This window comes from Canis lupus, chromosome 28 (assembly GCF_011100685.1).
Source record: "Canis lupus familiaris isolate Mischka breed German Shepherd chromosome 28, alternate assembly UU_Cfam_GSD_1.0, whole genome shotgun sequence".
In the NCBI taxonomy this organism is placed as follows: domain Eukaryota; kingdom Metazoa; phylum Chordata; class Mammalia; order Carnivora; family Canidae; genus Canis; species Canis lupus.
Window position 1 is genome coordinate 3,527,580 of NC_049249.1, and position 13,334 is coordinate 3,540,913.

Below are 13,334 nucleotides of genomic sequence, written 5' to 3' on the forward strand. Positions count from 1 at the left end.
TGCTGTGGCCAAAACCTTTACAGTTTGAGGTTCAACAGCAAAACCAGCACAAGTTTCTTTTTCCTTCATCACAGTTTCACAGATAGAGGATTCATTCTTACCATAGATCTTAGCAATCCTAGCATATGATTTTTTTCTTTCCTTATTAAGTCAAGAACTTTCACCTTTTCACTTAAAGAAACCACTTTAAAGCTTCTCTTTGACATATTTGAATTGCCAGCATCACTACTCACACTTTGGGGACATTATTGAGTAAAATAAGAGTTACTTGAACACAAGCACTGTGATACAGTGACATTCAATCTGATAACCAAGATGTCTACTAAAGTGACTGACTAACAGGTACGTAGCACATACAGTGTGGGTATGCCAAACAGATGATTCATGTTCCAGGCAAAATGGAGCCTGACAACACAAGATTTCATCATGCTCCTCAGATTGGCGCACAATTTAAAATTTATGAATTGTCTGTTTCTGGAATTTCCATTTAATATTTCAGATCACAGTTGACAACAGAGAACTAAAACCATATAAAGCAAAACCATAGAAAAGAGAGAACTATTGTAATTCTTTTTTTAAAGTAAAGCAAACACATTAAAATAAGTTCTTACATAATTCATAATAAAACATAATTGGTGAAACAGAAATTCATGCAGACATGTAATTTAAGTAGGAAATTCAGCAAGTAATGAGTTTAATTTTTGTCCCAACTAAATTTTTGTCTTATTTTCAAATAGTGCTCTGTTTCCTTAGTGATTTCCAAAATGCTATCTCAGTTAGATAAGTGTCTTTTAGTACAGTACCATTTTAATGTTGTATGCCCTATTTTTTTAATTTGTTTGAAGTGAAGCTGTCAATACATGTATTGCTAAACGAACTGTATGTTTAAGAATAACATATCAATAACTAGGGTGACTTGATTAATTGGAGGAGGAACATATAGTATTGCTATATTTATGACTGTCAATGTTTGAATAACTGACACTTAATGCTTTAAGTTACTAGGTTAGATTGATTCTTTTTACAAGAAGATCAAAATATACAGCTCATCCTTTTCCAAAGTGAATCTTCTATGTAGGCCTTTTATAATATTTAATTTCCCCTCAATGTTACAGTAGAAAAGTTGTTCTAAATTCAATACAGAACATTATATACTGTTTTACTACCTGAAGGAAGATCAGGATAGTGTGACATTTTTGTAAATATTTTCTGAAGGCACAGAATGATATGATATGAGTAAATCATTACTTATGGTACATAGTAATTAAAAATATGTATTTGCATCATTTAGGATTAGGTTTTTCCACAAGTAACAGAAGATACAAGATTGCTGGCTTATGTGTCTGCAGTAGCAATGTAAGAGAATCAGCCTATGGCTGTTATGGAAGCTCACAGTGTCCCCAGAATCCCAGCCCCATCGGTAGTGCTGATATATCATCCTTAGCATGAGATTTCTGTATCTTACAGGGTGGCTGCTATATTTCCAAGCACTGTGTCCATAGACCAGGATGGAAGAAGGATGATAGATGTTGAGATGAAGGACAGAGGGCCAAAGGCATGGGCCAGTCCTATCTGATCATAAGAAAAAATTTTTTTTTGCTTTAAGCTCTACTTAGTGACTTCTGTATCTATTCAAAAAGCAAGAATTGGGTCATATGTCTGCCCATAGCCATTAGGGCATCTATAGAGTTGATGACTTTTCAGTAGGCGTTGACATACCAAAGTTCTAGTAGTAAGAAAGCAGAGGAAAATGGGTATTGAGTAAGCAATTGGCTGTTTCAGCTACAATGTCATTTTTATTGTTTCTACAGTAGAACCTTTGATTGCTGGTCCAAGTTGCTAATGTTCTGGATTTCTTCTACTTCAGGTACACAGAAGGATACTTCTGTGCTCCCTTGAAGTTAGGCACAGCCATAAGTCTACTTACAGCTAATGAAGGTGAGCAGAAGTGACAGTGGAGTGCCCAGGCTAAAGGACCAAGCTGCCGTACTGCCTGGCACCCTATCATTCCCGCAGTTGCAACCATGAAGATCAGGGTCGAGAAGAAGCCAGGTCTTGGAGTGGTGACCATGAGCAGAGCAATCTTACAATCTGCACTAGATATGGCACTTGAGCTACATATAAACTTCTGTTCTTTGAAACCACTAGGATTTGGGTTGGTTTGTTACCAATGGAACATACTGATGGCAATGTCTCCAGGCTCTCAATTATACATGTTCTGTTTGTTTAATAAATAGGTGGGGATACATCAAAATATAGTATACATTTACCAAGACAGAAGTATTTTTTTAAAATATAAAGGGTTAAAAATTAAATACCATTATTTTACAGTTTACTTCCTAAGACGATAGTGATCTGGATGAGGGATTATCTGTAGGTATATCAAGAGGAGTATACACATTTTGAAGAGTTAAATTGTCTCTTTGAAGAGAATGTAGAAGGAAATGACCCCCATAAGGGAAGGTCCCTATGATGAGGGGCAGTTATTCAATATGGAGAGGTGGTCTCTCTTCCATCCTAACAAAATCCTTAACAAAAGTGATTTTTTTTACTGTATATATTTTTTAAAGATTTTATTTATTTATTCATGATAGTCACACAGAGAGAGACAGAGAGGCAGAGACACAGGCAGAGGGAGAAGCAGGCTCCATGCTGGGAGCCCGATGTGGGATTCGATCCCGGGTCTCCAGGATCGTGCCCCGGGCCAAAGGCAGGCGCCAAACCGCTGCGCCACCCAGGGATCCTTTACTGTATATTTTGAAATAATTTCAGACACAGAACAATGTTGCAATAGAGTACAAAGAATTCCCCTCAACCTCATTCATGCCATACTCCGCTGCTCTGCCTCCTGATGATCTGGAAACTTCTCTGCCTTCCTGGCAAGTTGGTCCTCCTCAACTTAAACGTGGAAGTTGGAGTTCCTCAAGGCTGCCCCGAGCCTCTCTTCTCCATCTACACCCTTTCCTCAGATGAACTTGTATGCCACCAAGACTGGTTACCACATGCCAGGGGATTTGACAGGCCACTCCTCTGATCTCTACATTTTAGTCTGTGTATTCTCTTTGATATATCTAGTAATATTCAATTATCTCCATGATATTTTATCTTAAATGTCTTGAATGTGGTTCCAGACTAAAATCCCGAGCAGAACTTATTTTTTCCACCCTACCGACACCTGGTCTTCTCATTTTCTGGCATCCTACAATCCATCAAGTAGTGCAAACCAGAAATCATATAGCCCTATTTGACACCTCTAACATTCATCTTTCTGATCCTGTGTCAAATATCCCTTCCCTCAGGGAGCCTTCCTTACCCTTCCTAACAGACAAATCTCCTAGAACTGTCCACTCACCTTCACTACACTTATCAGTTATGATTTTATAATTAATTATTTGTTTGGCCACTTAATTAGCATGTCATCTAGACCATGAGCTCGTTTGAGGGAAGGACTTTTCTATGTGCTATCTCCACCTCCTAACTCACTGTCTCAAATGGTCAGTGCTCAGGAGGTATCTTTTGAATGAATATGTGAATAAGCATCTTTCCAATATGTGATTTTGCTCCTGAAAGTTCTGGGTTCCCTTCTTCTCCTTGGTGGATCACTTAAGGGAGAGGAGATCAATTCATGTCCCCCTTGAGGACTCACCTCTAAGTATTCTCAAGAGATTTCATAAGGTCAGACAGACTCAATTTCTCTAGCTCAAGACAAAACTTTTCCTTGCATTACCAATATTCTAGAAATAAAAGTCCTCGGATTTGGTAAATGACAGAGAGAACTCATTCTTGTTCAAGCTAACAGTGTGTATAGCAGAGTATGCACACACTTGGAGGGAGAACATCCCAGGAAGATGGCACAGCAGATGCAAAGTCCCTTAGGCAGGAACTCACCTGGTGTATTAAAGAATGGGCCCACAATGGAAGGTCAGCACCATGACGCATATGCTTAGTCTGTCATGTCACCACTGGATCCCCACAGCCCAGCCCAGCACCAGCATGCCTAGAAGCACAATAAAGCCTTGTTGTTGATGTTGAATATCAAGCACTCAATATGGTCTCTATAATAATTGGCATGACAGATTTAGGGACTGAGTCATCTGTCTGTGACAATTATTGATCCCCTCATGCATGTAGGAAACAGTCCAATGCTTGGTTGGGAGGAGGGGCCACTGAACTCTGACTTGTTCCAAATGTCCTGGGGGAAATGACCTCTGCTCCCCCAGCATTCCACCTGGATCCCAGCTCCAGAGGGTTTGACTAATTAGCATCTGGCAAGTTGTCTGAAAAGAGCTGCAGGGCAGCAGTGAGGTAATGGCCAGGCACATGCCCCACCTCCCATTCCACTGCTGAGAAATCCTCTGTTTAATTAGGATGCCAGAGGATTACTTTTTTATTTTTTTAATTCCCTTGTAGGTTCTGGCCCCAATCATGCTCCTGGAAAGGTTTGTACTCTCCTTCCTGCTCCCACTGCCTCAACAACAGCAGTGCTCCAATTAAAGTTACTGTTCCCTGAAGAGGAGCCTATGTCTTCTCCAGGCCCACAGGCTCCTCCCCCTGCCCACAGCCCCTCCCACACTTTGGTGACCTGACAACTTGCACTTGGGTTCTGTTGTGTACCAGGAGTAGTGATGTTTAGCATGGGCTGTTTTCTCTACTCAGTAATTTTCAGGTAGTTCTAATGGCCTTTTTTATCACCTCACTGGTTCCTGGACTCTAGAAGTAAAAGGCAATTTAGATTCTTCAAATGGTTGATGTGGTTCAAACATTTATATTCCTGGGAATAACTGACTCTATCAATTATGAATAAAAAGCTTATGCTCATAGAACTGTACAACCCAAAGAGTGAACCCTATTAAAAACCATGGACTGTAATCTATCATAATTTTTTTCAATCTATAATAATTTATCAATATTGGTTCATCAGTTGTAACAAATGTACCACACTAATGCAGATATATGAGAACTCTACCATAGTATTTGCTCAATATTTTACAAAACTAAAACTGTTCTAGGGGCACCTGTGGCTCAGTGGGTTAAGCATCTGACTCCAGGCTCAGGTCATGAACTCGGGGTCCTGGGATCAAGCCTCATGTCAGGCTCTGTGCTTAGCACAGAGTCTGCTTGTCCTGCTCCCTCTGTCCTGCTCCCTTTGCTCCTCACTCTGCTCATGCACTCTCTCTCTTTCACTCTCTCTCTCTCTCAAATAAAATCTTTAAAAAATAATAAAAAATAAAAATAAAACTCTTCTTAAAAAAATAGTCTGTTAATTCATAAAACTATAATATGGGTGGTGGTAGTAGATAAGGGCAGAGATAAAACAAGATTAGCCAAGAGTTGGTCATTTATGAAGCTAGGTAATGAGGCCACAGATGGAGATTCATTATATTATTCTATGTCTACAATAAAAGTTTTGTTAATCTTATGCTATTTCTATTATGTGTCTTTTCTTATTATAAAAACAATTCATGCATATTGTACACACTTGGAAGATATTGTAAAGTACCTGTAATAGAGTCATTCAAAATACGAATGGAGTCACTATAACATTTTGCCATGGACATATACACAAATAACAAGACTGGGATCATACTGAATAAGAACTTTTAGATCCTATCCTTTTTTAAAAACTTAATATTATACCATGAACAACTTCCCATGTCTTAAAATAGCTCCAAAATCATACTTTTTACATAGTTGCAATATGACTTCATGGTGTGACTATATTATAAAGTCTAGAAATTAAATACCCACCTAAACGGCCCTCATCCCATCTGGTTAAGATTGTCAGAGGTGTGAGATCTGCAGTGCACACCAAGTCCTGCAACAGAGCAGCCTGACAGCAGCGAAAAAGCCATTTGGTCTCAGTCCCCAGCTGGTGGTGAACTTCTCACACTTCAGGTTGTAAATGCATCTCTATGCTATTTAACACAGTGGAAGAGTCTCTTTCTTTATTCAGAATGTACATGATCTCAGGTGGATGTGCTATTTATAAAACAAAAGAGGAGCAGGATTTGAGGGTTCAAAGCCCTGGCATGTGTGCTATTGCTCTCCCTGGCCCCATGAGCCAGCACTCTCTGGGGATGTCCAAGAATAAAGGCAATTCCTACAATGAAACACTCTGACCCCCTCCTCCTGCTCAAGAAAGCACATCAGAGGGCAAATGAGTCAGAATGGTGTTATGACAATAAAATTAAAATTCACTTAGTAACTGTAGCAAATCCTCAAAATCAACCTTGTTCCTGACTGTGACCCTGAACCACCTAAGGGGGAGCCCAATGGCTCTAGATGGCCCTGCCAGATCACAGCTGGGCCTAGTGATAGGTCTCAGTTAACCATCCACCTCTTGGCTTAGAGAATCAAAGTTGGAGCAGGGTTGCAATGGGACCAAACAGCCATGTAGATAGAATGTACACTGGCCGAAGGATGTTATGTTTGACTACAGATCACACAATTAATGAGACTTCTAGATCAGATCTGGAAGAAGCAGGCTTTTCCTGTAGGAGCCAGTTCTCCCTGAGGCTGAGCAGATACAGGCGCCAGCCCACCCAACTTTGCCAAAGGTATTTTCCTCCACAAACCTGGGGAGAAAAAAGGGCTTAAAACTTTAAATATGAGGAAATGTGTTTTCTAAAATCCAAGTCTCCTGCCAGTATATCAGGACCTTTATCTTGGGGAATTTATCTAATCAGATAATTCTAATCTGCAACGTGATGCAAACACTGAGAAGTCATATTAGTGCTTTCCTAAGGGCTTGGCACTGTCAGAAAACCCTACTGGACCCATGAGACCAGGGAAGCCTCAGTTTTCACTTCAGTTCTCCTGGGTCTGGACCCTGGGAACTCTTCCAGGTCAACTCATCCAAGGAAAGATGAATCTATCAATTGAATTCCTGAGAATCATTGGCTTTTGAGGTGCCTAGCCCAAATTGAGAATTGGCCCCATGTGAAGAGTTCATAGATATCCCTAAGCACCATGGAACTGAGCAGTGGATGAGTCAGCCAGACACTCAAGTTGCCATCTGTGCAGAGGGGCTGAAGGGAGGCTTGCTCCAAAGGACAAGCATTTGTCCAGCTTTGGAGAGAAGAGAAAATGCTTTTACCAGGAGACATAGCAACTCCTGGCCCAGAGAAAACAGAGGGAGAAGTCAATGGGAAAAGCACTCATGCAATACAGGGAGCTCTGGCCGTGGACATGACATGAAGACAGAGCATTCCTCAGGGTCTCGCTTTCTCAGTCAGCACCCTGCCCCTCCTTGACATGCAGGAAAAGAGCATCCCACCCACAGCCATCTCTCCACACGTTTAAGAAACAAGCTTCGTCTTTAAGACTGCAATTTGGGCAGGTCTGCTTCATTCCTTAGGATCCCAGATCTTCTTGGCACTGAGGACCATGGGAGTAATCCCAGCTCCAGCCAGCATTTCCTTGAGCCTGATGGGGAGCAAGGAGAGCAAAAAGACTCAAAATTGTTACCCTGCCCCAAAAGGAAATCAGTGGAAAACTTAAAAGTGATAGAGACAGAGGTTAAGGGAAACATGATACCTGTATTCTGGCTACACATGCTCCACAGAGCAGCTTCCCAAGACCCATCTGCCCTTTACTTCAGGCTGGGTAACACGATGACATTTCCACATCCCCCATGCCTGGGGCTGTGCAAGCTGGAGATTCTAGAATTCAGAGTGTTTGTCACATTCAGGCCCGAACGTGATTCCAGAGGATATTGTAACACTGGCCAGACCAGTGAGAAAAACATCAGTATTCTGAGGAAGTTCTTTAAAGGAAGGGTTCTCTGAGAAAGCCAGGATAAGACTAGGAGGAGATAGCCCAGAGGACCACAGCAAAAACACTATAAAATATATAATATAGGGAGAAAATAATTTAGAAGATACAAAGAAAGTAAAACAGGTAAACTCAGGAATTAAAGGTAAACAGGCACAATGTTAGACAACTTAGAGAAAATGGCATTTTAAAAAATCACAAGGACAAAAGATTAAGCTCTGATGATGACATATAAGTAAAATTTAAGAGCAAAATAAGGTAAAAGAATTAGAATAAATGAAAGAGCAGTTTAAAACTAACAAACCAAATAGGTGAATGAAATTTTCATTCAAATGGAAATGAAAAAATATTTTTAAAATCTCCACAATAGCATCTAGTGGAACAAATTGTGATGGATTATATGGTACACTATAAAGATACCTCTGACCATTATATTTTAGAAAAACAAGCAATGAGGGCACCGACTGAGGGTAGCTCAGTCAGTTAAGCATCTGCTTTCCGCTCACGTCATGATCCCAGGGTCCTGGGATCCAGCCCCAAGTCAGATTCTCTGCTCCTTGGGGAACCTGCTTCACCCTCTCCATCTGCCTGCGGCTCCCCCTGCTTGTGCGCTCTCTCTCTCTCTCTCTCTCTGTCAAGCAAATAAGTAAAATCTTTAGAAAAACAAGCAATGATGCATAGTATGCTTCTAGCATACTACACGATAAAATTAAACATAGTACAATCTCAAATACACATATATATGTAAATACATAAGATGATATATTTACAGAAAAATTTATGCATACATGCACATGTGCATGCTTAGATGAAAATGTGGAAGGAAATACATCAAAATGCCACCAATGGTTAGCTCTGTGGGCTCATTAGTAATTTAAATCAGTTGTACTTTTTTGAACTTCTTACAATGAATCAATATTCCTTTTATTGACAGAAAAAAAATGTTTTCCAAAAAATAAAAATAAATCAGAGAACAGCTTGAAGGGGTGCCTGGGTGGCTCAGCGGTTGAGTGTCTGCCTTTGGCTCAGGTCATAGTCCTGGGGTCCCGGAATCGAGTCCCACATCAGGCTCCCTGCAAAGTGCCTGCTTCTCCCTCTGCTTATGTCTCTGCCTCTCTCTGTGTCTCTCTCATGAATAAATAAATAAAATCTTTAAAAAAAAAAACAGCTTGAAAATGTATCTGTAGGAAATGAAATTTTTGTGTTGTTTTAAAGTTATTCTGTTAGAGACATTGGATTTTTACTTGAAGAGATTCTATGGAGGAAAGAATATCTTCAAGTGAATTCTTAATTAAGAGGATATAATGTCTAATGTCCATTCATTCATTAAAACATATTCATTTCACATTAATTCTCACCAAACACTCACTCAGTTCCTGGGTATAGAACAAACCAGATAAAAATCTTGTCCTCTTAAGGCTTGCATTCTGGTTGGGAGAAATACACAATAAACAAAATAGAAAGTATGTCAATGGTGGTAAGGAGTTTAGAGAAAAATAGAGCAGAAGAAGGTTTAGTCGTTTTGGGGAAGCTGTGTTTTTATAAAAAGGATGATGGACAAATCCCCGAGAAAGTGACTTCAGGACAGAGACCCAAGGAGGGGAGGGCACCATCCTGTGGACATGTGAAGGAAAGCGCTCAGGCCAAGGGAACACACGCTGAAAGGCACAGCAGTGGTGAACAGCAAGGAGTCCTGTGTGCTGAACAGAGTAAGGGAGAAAATAGAGGAGGATGTGAGAGCAAAGGGTGACTTTGGCTGTGACTGTGAACAGGGTCAGCAGAGGGCCATAAACTGAGAGGAATATAAACAAAGGGTAATGACTGGTTCAGTGTTGTGCACTCTCAAATGCACTTGTGTCAATAAGTGCTCATCCTCTCAAGGCTCCTCATTATGTACTACTTGAAATTTGTGGCTTAGGCTTGAACTATGGCTTTAGCTAAGGGGGATGCAAATAACTGGGGGGTTATAATCATTTATTCTGTGAAATAAATTAGTCATTCAAAGTAAAACCAATTTCAAACTATATAATTTGAAATAATAAAATACGCTAAGAGAATGTAGACAAAGATATGGAATTTATAAGTAGGTAGATTACAAAAGCCATAGGTCAATTAAGTGGAAATGGCTAGAAAGCAAGTGGGGAGTTCAAAATCTTAAAATCTGGGATGTTGTAAAGCTGATGCTTCTGTTAGGTGAAATCCAGGACTCCCCAAGTCAAAGGCAGCAGGTCTTCCAAGGCGGCCATTGTCGTAAGGTTTCCTGAAATGGACTGTGTACATCTAAGTGGCCTCACAGCAACCAGAGCAGGACAGACAGAAATGAGCTGCTGGAGCAATTCTTTGGCCAGAGGCTTCAAAAAGAAGCAGAGCTGTGTTATACTCAGGCCAAGGTACACATACTATAACCAGGTAGGAAGGACCAGGGTAGCAATGGGCCACTGAGCTTGAGAACCATCCTGGGTCATGAAGGTAACTGTTAACCTAATGGAATATCTTTATCCAAAGATGTGTCATTGCTTCCCTTTCTCAGCACACAGCATTGCCACATCTTCCCACTAGGCCCAGAGTGAAACACAGAGCTCACCAACAAGCACAGGGACACTCTGACCTGTGGTGGCTTCCTCACTGTGGCAACCCCCAGTGGTATACTCCAAGAGGGAAACCTCTCCAGCACCAGGAGAACCCAGGGACCAATGCTCACACCCTAGAATGTCACAGAGCTGGGGGAGGAGAAGGCCTTCTCTACCAGCATCATCATCTGTCATCCAAGGGGGATTCCTCTGGCCAGCTCATTCAGCAGAGTAGAACTGGATGGACTCCAAATGTAATTCCCCATGATTTGAATGGATTGGAGCTATCTCAGGAGGAAACTAGGGAAAGTGGATGGACTCAGGACCTGGAAAGACCTGTGTAATCATTTCAGGTCTTTATCTCCATCATTATTGGTGAAGAACTTGTCATGTCTAAGCAATGAGAGTTCTTAGGATTATAGATTGAACCATGGATGAAACCCTTTATAAGAGAAGGGCTAATCTGCTAAGTCTTCCTTCAACCAACCTTCAGCACAGCTGTACTTTCCACAGTCTCTGAGAACCATTTTAGGGAAAGTCTTTCCTTCCATTCAGAGAGATAACCAACTCCGTCTTTCTGGTGGCTGGGACCCTTTTGGTGATTATGTGACTAATAGACCAAGTCTAACTATTGTACAGAAGCAGACGCTTTCTGCCGGGGAGGATAAGAGGCTCTAACTGTGAAGTGGCATGTCCTCAGTGCACTGGTGGTTCCCCTTCCTGTCAGGTCAGTGTCACTCAGCTCAGAATTTCTGGTGAAACATAGTACTTGATGCTTTTCCTGAAGAGCTCAAGGCTGGAAACTCAGAGATTAATCCAGTTTTATTCCACAGTCACCAGAAGTAGGCAATAGCTTCACAGTTCACATCATCCCTTTCTCAGGACTAACACCCTTTATAGTTAGTTGCCTAGCACTTTGCCATTTACAAAGAACTTCTACATTAATTATTCCCTTTGAGACTGAGACCAACTATGTGAGGTTGTTAAGTGACAAATACATCAGGAGAGTTAAGTGGCTTGCCAAAAGCCATGAGTCTCAGAAGTGGTAGGTCCTGAACTTCTGACCCCAAGTGGACTCACTCTAGGGAGCAGCCCTGTCCACCAGACCACCCTGCTGTTCATGACCTCACTCTGTCAACATCATCCACCAGTGCCTTGGATGTGTGCAAATGCCCTTCTTAAAGAATTCTACATTGATTGGTCTGAGCCTATATATCTTTTAAAACAGCAAATCTGCCCTGACTCAGATTTCCTCCTACCTCCCAAAAGTGAGCTGGTACCCTCTCCTCCGTGTTATACCTTACTTTAAAATGTTCCTCTATTATTTCTTATTAATGTGTACTATGATTAATTGATTTACATGTTGAGCTATTAGCCTGTGAAGTCCTTAACAGAGTGAATATTTCTGAGGTAGATGGAGGGATAAGGATTCTTGAATACATGGTTTTTGGAGCCAGGCTGCCTAGGATGGAATCCTAAATGCACCACTTATTGGCACTTATGAGAAAATGACTTAAACTCTGCATCTTCATTTTCTCATTTGTTAAATAAGAGCAAAAACAAAATTGCCAACCCATAGAGTTATTGTGAGAGCAGTCAATACATATAAATCACTAGAATAATTAATTAACATTATGAAACAACCCAAATGTGAATTAATAAGGAAATTGGAAATTAAATGCAATATAGGCATACCATGGAAAAATAGTCTCCATGTTAATAAAGGAAACACACCTTCACACATCCCCACTGTATTCAGTATCATCACTATCAACATCATCACCATCATCATTTTCAACAATATTATCGTTACATCCTAGCTCCTATCAAGACTGTCACACAGCAAGTGCTCCATAGAGTTCTGTCAAATGAATGAACAAATAAGTGTACTGATAGAACAATGATTTGAGTGAAAATAAAAGTGTTACCTGCTCTAGTTTGAGGAAGTCACAGTTGCCTAGACCTCCACAAAAAACACTAGGATCACTGCTTTCTTCAACAAAAGACAGGAAATTCAAAGAATTGAACTTAAGTTTCCTAAATTAATTTACCCAGATGAAAAGCACAGGCCTCCAGGCCAAAAAATCAGGCTTCCTTATTTATTAATAAAATATTATGCGAACTAAGAAACTTGGTTTCAGTTCAGGCTAAGTTGCTTGGCTTGAACTGTTAGGAGACTATTAGAAACCCCAAAAGCATGGATATTGGGTGAAAAAGCCTGAAAAGAAACCCATCATACCTTTCTCTTTTTTTGAGAATGTTTGATTTAGAACAAACTAGAAAGATAACCACCACAGAAACCGCCAACAAAGAGGATTTCACACAAAACTCTATGGTGTGTTGAGCCATTAAAGGGAAAGGTAGCAGATTCAAGGAACTTGTAAAAGGGAATGAGATGTTTACTTTGATAAGCTGCAACTTAAAAAAAAAAAAGTCAAGTCTTTTTTTTTTTAATATTTTATTTATTCGTGAGAGACACAGAGAGGCATAGACATAGGCCAAGGGAGAAGTGGACTCCCTGCAGGAAGCCTAATGTGGAACCTGATCCCAGGACCCCGGGTTCACAACCTGAACTGAAGGCAGACACTCAACCACTGAGCCATGCAGGTGCCCCATGTCAGGTCTTTTCTATTCAAAAGAATGGATATCAAACATAAGACAGCTTTTATAAACATTGGAAAAGGCCAGAATTGAAGTTAAAGTGCATAATATTTGTATATAATATTCTGCTTATAAAACTTTTCCATGTTACCTAAATTCTAAAAGACTGAAGATAATTTTGTATAACTAAATATTACAACGCTCACACATGAGGAGTGTTGTGCCCAAGATTGCGAATCCGAGAAACCACCAAGGAGCCGACACCGATGCAAGTACATGAGGATTTATTTACAAGCCCGAGCTTGTATACTCCAAGTATACTCCATACAGCAGAGCAGGGACTTGGACCCCGAGACTAAGAAGCACAGCAGTGTTATAGGGGCCAGTGGC

General features: G+C 40.6%; 1 long non-coding RNA gene across 1 annotated transcript; it reads right to left on the bottom strand.

Moving 5' to 3' along the window:
- Positions 1–5,751: 5,751 nt before the first annotated feature.
- On the bottom strand, positions 5,752–7,646 carry LOC119866510. Its single transcript, XR_005380253.1, has 3 exons — positions 7,537–7,646; positions 7,277–7,425; positions 5,752–5,979 (listed from the first exon to the last, which is right to left on the bottom strand). It is a non-coding gene; the product is annotated as an uncharacterized LOC119866510 (long non-coding RNA).
- Positions 7,647–13,334: the final 5,688 nt, after the last annotated feature.